We start from the raw sequence: 6,329 nt of genomic DNA, 5'->3' as shown, positions 1-6,329 counted from the left end.
TCAAAACTAGCCTAATACTAGCCCGATCGCTCCTCAAAACTGGCCGAAATCTAGCCCGATCGCTCCTCAAAACTGGCCTAATATTAGCCCGATCGCTCCTCAAAACTGGCCTAATATTAGCCCGATCGCTCCTCAAAACTAGCCTAATATTAGCCCGATCGCTCCTCAAAACTAGCCTAATATTAGCCCGATCGCTCCTCAAAACTAGCCTAATATTAGCCCGATCGCTCCTCAAAACTAGCCTAATATTAGCCCGATCGCTCCTCAAAACTAGCCTAATATTAGCCCGATCGCTCCTCAAAACTAGCCTAATATTAGCCCGATCGCTCCTCAAAACTAGCCTAATATTAGCCCGATCGCTCCTCAAAACTAGCCTAATATTAGCCCGATCGCTCCTCAAAACTAGCCTAATATTAGCCCGATCGCTCCTCAAAACTAGCCTAATATTAGCCCGATCGCTCCTCAAAACTAGCCTAATATTAGCCCGATCGCTCCTCAAAACTAGCCTAATATTAGCCCGATCGCTCCTCAAAACTAGCCTAATATTAGCCCGATCGCTCCTCAAAACTAGCCTAATATTAGCCCGATCGCTCCTCAAAACTAGCCTAATATTAGCCCGATCGCTCCTCAAAACTAGCCTAATATTAGCCCGATCGCTCCTCAAAACTAGCCTAATATTAGCCCGATCGCTCCTCAAAACTAGCCTAATATTAGCCCGATCGCTCCTCAAAACTAGCCTAATATTAGCCCGATCGCTCCTCAAAACTAGCCTAATATTAGCCCGATCGCTCCTCAAAACTAGCCTAATATTAGCCCGATCGCTCCTCAAAACTAGCCTAATATTAGCCCGATCGCTCCTCAAAACTAGCCTAATATTAGCCCGATCGCTCCTCAAAACTAGCCTAATATTAGCCCGATCGCTCCTCAAAACTAGCCTAATATTAGCCCGATCGCTCCTCAAAACTAGCCTAATATTAGCCCGATCGCTCCTCAAAACTAGCCTAATATTAGCCCGATCGCTCCTCAAAACTAGCCTAATATTAGCCCGATCGCTCCTCAAAACTAGCCTAATATTAGCCCGATCGCTCCTCAAAACTAGCCTAATATTAGCCCGATCGCTCCTCAAAACTAGCCTAATATTAGCCCGATCGCTCCTCAAAACTAGCCTAATATTAGCCCGATCGCTCCTCAAAACTAGCCTAATATTAGCCCGATCGCTCCTCAAAACTAGCCTAATATTAGCCCGATCGCTCCTCAAAACTAGCCTAATATTAGCCCGATCGCTCCTCAAAACTAGCCTAATATTAGCCCGATCGCTCCTCAAAACTAGCCTAATATTAGCCCGATCGCTCCTCAAAACTAGCCTAATATTAGCCCGATCGCTCCTCAAAACTAGCCTAATATTAGCCCGATCGCTCCTCAAAACTAGCCTAATATTAGCCCGATCGCTCCTCAAAACTAGCCTAATATTAGCCCGATCGCTCCTCAAAACTAGCCTAATATTAGCCCGATCGCTCCTCAAAACTAGCCTAATATTAGCCCGATCGCTCCTCAAAACTAGCCTAATATTAGCCCGATCGCTCCTCAAAACTAGCCTAATATTAGCCCGATCGCTCCTCAAAACTAGCCTAATATTAGCCCGATCGCTCCTCAAAACTAGCCTAATATTAGCCCGATCGCTCCTCAAAACTAGCCTAATATTAGCCCGATCGCTCCTCAAAACTAGCCTAATATTAGCCCGATCGCTCCTCAAAACTAGCCTAATATTAGCCCGATCGCTCCTCAAAACTAGCCTAATATTAGCCCGATCGCTCCTCAAAACTAGCCTAATATTAGCCCGATCGCTCCTCAAAACTAGCCTAATATTAGCCCGATCGCTCCTCAAAACTAGCCTAATATTAGCCCGATCGCTCCTCAAAACTAGCCTAATATTAGCCCGATCGCTCCTCAAAACTAGCCTAATATTAGCCCGATCGCTCCTCAAAACTAGCCTAATATTAGCCCGATCGCTCCTCAAAACTAGCCTAATATTAGCCCGATCGCTCCTCAAAACTAGCCTAATATTAGCCCGATCGCTCCTCAAAACTAGCCTAATATTAGCCCGATCGCTCCTCAAAACTAGCCTAATATTAGCCCGATCGCTCCTCAAAACTAGCCTAATATTAGCCCGATCGCTCCTCAAAACTAGCCTAATATTAGCCCGATCGCTCCTCAAAACTAGCCTAATATTAGCCCGATCGCTCCTCAAAACTAGCCTAATATTAGCCCGATCGCTCCTCAAAACTAGCCTAATATTAGCCCGATCGCTCCTCAAAACTAGCCTAATATTAGCCCGATCGCTCCTCAAAACTAGCCTAATATTAGCCCGATCGCTCCTCAAAACTAGCCTAATATTAGCCCGATCGCTCCTCAAAACTAGCCTAATATTAGCCCGATCGCTCCTCAAAACTAGCCTAATATTAGCCCGATCGCTCCTCAAAACTAGCCTAATATTAGCCCGATCGCTCCTCAAAACTAGCCTAATATTAGCCCGATCGCTCCTCAAAACTAGCCTAATATTAGCCCGATCGCTCCTCAAAACTAGCCTAATATTAGCCCGATCGCTCCTCAAAACTAGCCTAATATTAGCCCGATCGCTCCTCAAAACTAGCCTAATATTAGCCCGATCGCTCCTCAAAACTAGCCTAATATTAGCCCGATCGCTCCTCAAAACTAGCCTAATATTAGCCCGATCGCTCCTCAAAACTAGCCTAATATTAGCCCGATCGCTCCTCAAAACTAGCCTAATATTAGCCCGATCGCTCCTCAAAACTAGCCTAATATTAGCCCGATCGCTCCTCAAAACTAGCCTAATATTAGCCCGATCGCTCCTCAAAACTAGCCTAATATTAGCCCGATCGCTCCTCAAAACTAGCCTAATATTAGCCCGATCGCTCCTCAAAACTAGCCTAATATTAGCCCGATCGCTCCTCAAAACTAGCCTAATATTAGCCCGATCGCTCCTCAAAACTAGCCTAATATTAGCCCGATCGCTCCTCAAAACTAGCCTAAAACTAGCGCGATCGCTACTCAAAACTAGCCTAATACTAGCCCAAACGTGGGGGGTACACATTTTTGGCGGGGTTCCCCTGCTAAAATTCGCATTCCAGGGGATAAATATCACGTTATTGGAGTCGCTTCAACCCGCGGCAACAGTGTTAATGTAGCCCACAACACTGGTGAACATGCATTTATTCATCTCACTTGCATAAAAACACAAAAATCTGTTATGTGTTTAATTCCTTCAGCTGAAGGCTTGCTCATTTCACTTTTGTTGTAAAAGGGCTTTTACATTTGCCAAAAATATAACTTTTTATATTAAAAACAAACAAGCCCAGGCCAGATGAGAAAAAGTAGCGCAAAAGTAACGTAACATTACTTTTAGTTACTATTTTAGGGCGTATTGCAATATTGTATTGCATTACTTTTAAAAGTAACTCTTCCCACCACTAACTGCATGTGATTCAAGGCCATTAGCAATACTACAACGACGGGGTTGATTGTTACCCCATAACTTATTTGCTCATGAATGGTGAGATTAAAAATATTTATGGCTAAAATATATCCAAGAACAATGGAGTGTGTTGCAGTTTGTAACGCTTGAAAAGAAAACACATGCTTTAATTATTGCTGCAGCTCTTGTTTAGGCAAGCACATCTGAAGCATTGGGCAGGGTGCATCATGTGGCCTGCCAGACAGACGCACCACAGCTGTGCACAGTTGGCACCCAGCTTTCAATAACAACTCTACGACCTCACTACAGAAGCACAGGTTTGCTGACCCTTGACCTTTATAGGGTGAAGTTATTTATTCTGTTTCTGTGGTATTTCTAAATTGTAATTGCTATTAATTTCCACGGTAACAAGATGTCTGTTTTTATGTACCATAGGCGTACAGACAACTATGCCATGCCCTGATGTTAGTGTTGGCACCTCACAACCACTGCTGTCATCACCGCCAATAAAGATGCCCCATTTGGAGCTGAAGGAGGAAGAGGAGGACCAGGAGAGCCATTGGGTTCTACAAATGACCGTGTAGACTCTGTCACAACTTTGACTGGGCCGGCAGATGCGACATGAGTGACTTGACTTTAGAAAACATTTTACATTCAGTTGGATTGCATTCATCAAAATATTTAAGATGTTGTGGTGTGTAAGTAGGTCGTTTTTCTATGAAATCTATATTTTTCTAATAGAATGGAATCTTCCAAGCCGGCAACATGTATGTGACCCTGCAGCACAAAAGCAGTGTTGAGTCGCTGGGGGATATTTGTAGCAATAGCCAACAATACATTGTATGGGTCACAATTATACATTTCTCTTTTATGCCAAAAATCATTAGGATATTAAGTAAAGATCATGTTCCATGAAGATATTTAGTAAATGTCCTACTGTAAATATATCAAAACGTAATGTTTGATTAGTAATATGCATTGCTAAGATCTTCATTTGAACAACTTTAAAGATGATTTTCTCAATATTTAGATTTTTTTGCACCCTCAGATTCCAGATTTTCAAATAGTTGTATCTCGGCCAAATATTGTCCGATTCTAACAAACCATACATCAATGGAAAGCTTATTTATTCAGCTTTCAGCTGATGTATAAATCTCAATTTCGATAAACTGACACTTATGACTGGTTTTGTGGTCCAGGGTCACAAATGCATTAGACATATTGTTCATGTTAGTTCATGTTAACTAATGTAGTTAACTAGTGTTAACAATGGAACCTTATTTTCTTTACTTTTACAGTACTTAAGTGTGACGACTGGATGACAATTATATAACACTTATGTTAGATGCACCAATGTCTAAAGAAGCTAAAAGACCGGTCACAAGTAATATAATCGGAAGTAGACAGATAAAGTTAACAAAAATGTGTAATCTCACAAATTCTATTGCTACAATTTCTGTCATGCATTTTTTATTAGTAATGATTGCAATTCATTATTATATCAAATTACATATCACAGCCTTATATAGTTAAATGTGCATAAACTACAATGGAAAACCAACAGGCTAATCTGTATTTCTAATCATAATCTAGTCATGCAGAAGAAGCCTTTCCATCTCATGTAGAGGCCTGTAAGGGGACATTTACTCTCAGGAACCAAGCCTTGAACAGTGTTATCAGAAACACAATAACTGTGGTTACATACAGAAAGTAGAAGATCACATCTATTATTGTGGCCACTCTGGTCCAGCTCAGGGATTTCCTCTCTTGTTGGTTCTGATGAGTAGCAGCAGCCTGAAACTCCACGAGGATCTGCTTCAGGATGTCCAGCGCATACAGCTGCTCTTCATGCCTGTCTGTAACTGAGTCCGGAGGGTCCTTAGTGTCCTTCACAGCATCTGTGAGAGGAATCATATAAACATAAGATGCTTTACCAAGGACTGATTTCTTTTCAAGGGCTCATAAAAGGAGTGAAATGGATTTACATGTTTCCCTGTCTGCAGCAGTTCTGATATATTGTGGTATAATTGCTGTTTAAAAAAAAATTAGAATTAAAGGGCTAGTTCACCCAAAAATGAAAATTAGCCCATAAATTACTCACCCCCGAGGCATCCTAGGTGTATATGACTTTCTTCTTTCAGACCAATCCAGTCGGAGTTATATAAAAAAATTGTCTTCGATCTTTCAAGCTGCATGCATCAGTCCAAAAGAAGTTAAATAAAAAGTGCTCATCCATAAAAAAGTGTCTCACACGGCTCCGGGGGGTGAACAAAGTCCTTCTGTAGCGAATCGATGCGTTTTTGTAAGAAAAATATCCATATTCAAAACGTAATAATCACTTTAATGTAGCTTCCGCCAATGGTTGTAAACAGAAGCAGTTCCGGGAGGATGACGTATGAGGTCAGATGTTTGATCTCTCTCCGCTGCGCTTCCGCGTTCGTCACTTCTGACCGGCGCATGCGCAGCGCTGACCTCATACGTCATCCGCGGAGCTGCTTCTGTGTACAACAGTGAGCGCAAGCTACTTTAAAGTGATTATTACGTTTTGAATATGGATATTTTTCTTAAAAAACACATCAATTCGCTACAGGAGGCCTTTGTTCACCCCTCGGAGCCGTGTGAGACACTTTTTTATTTATGGATGGGCGCATTTTATTTAACTTCTTTTGGACTGATGCATGAAACACCCGCTGAGTGCCATTAAACAGCTTGAAAGATCAAAGACAATTTTTTATATAACTCCGACTGGATTCGTCTGAAAGAAGCAAGTCATATACACCTAGGATGACTTGAGGGTGAGTAATTTATGGGCTAATTTTCATTTTTGGGTGAACTA

The 6,329-nt window shown here is 42.0% G+C and overlaps 1 pseudogene; it reads right to left on the bottom strand.

The window, feature by feature from the left end:
- The window catches only part of LOC107565854 (5-hydroxytryptamine receptor 3A-like), a 27,725-nt pseudogene that overhangs the window by 11,461 nt on the left and 9,935 nt on the right, over positions 1-6,329 (bottom strand).

Source organism: Sinocyclocheilus grahami, unplaced genomic scaffold (genome assembly GCF_001515645.1).
Source record: "Sinocyclocheilus grahami isolate Dianchi unplaced genomic scaffold, SAMN03320097.WGS_v1.1 scaffold1032.1, whole genome shotgun sequence".
NCBI lineage: Eukaryota > Metazoa > Chordata > Actinopteri > Cypriniformes > Cyprinidae > Sinocyclocheilus > Sinocyclocheilus grahami.
The sequence above is the reverse complement of the archived record's forward strand: the minus strand, read 5'-3'. Positions and strand labels throughout refer to the sequence as shown.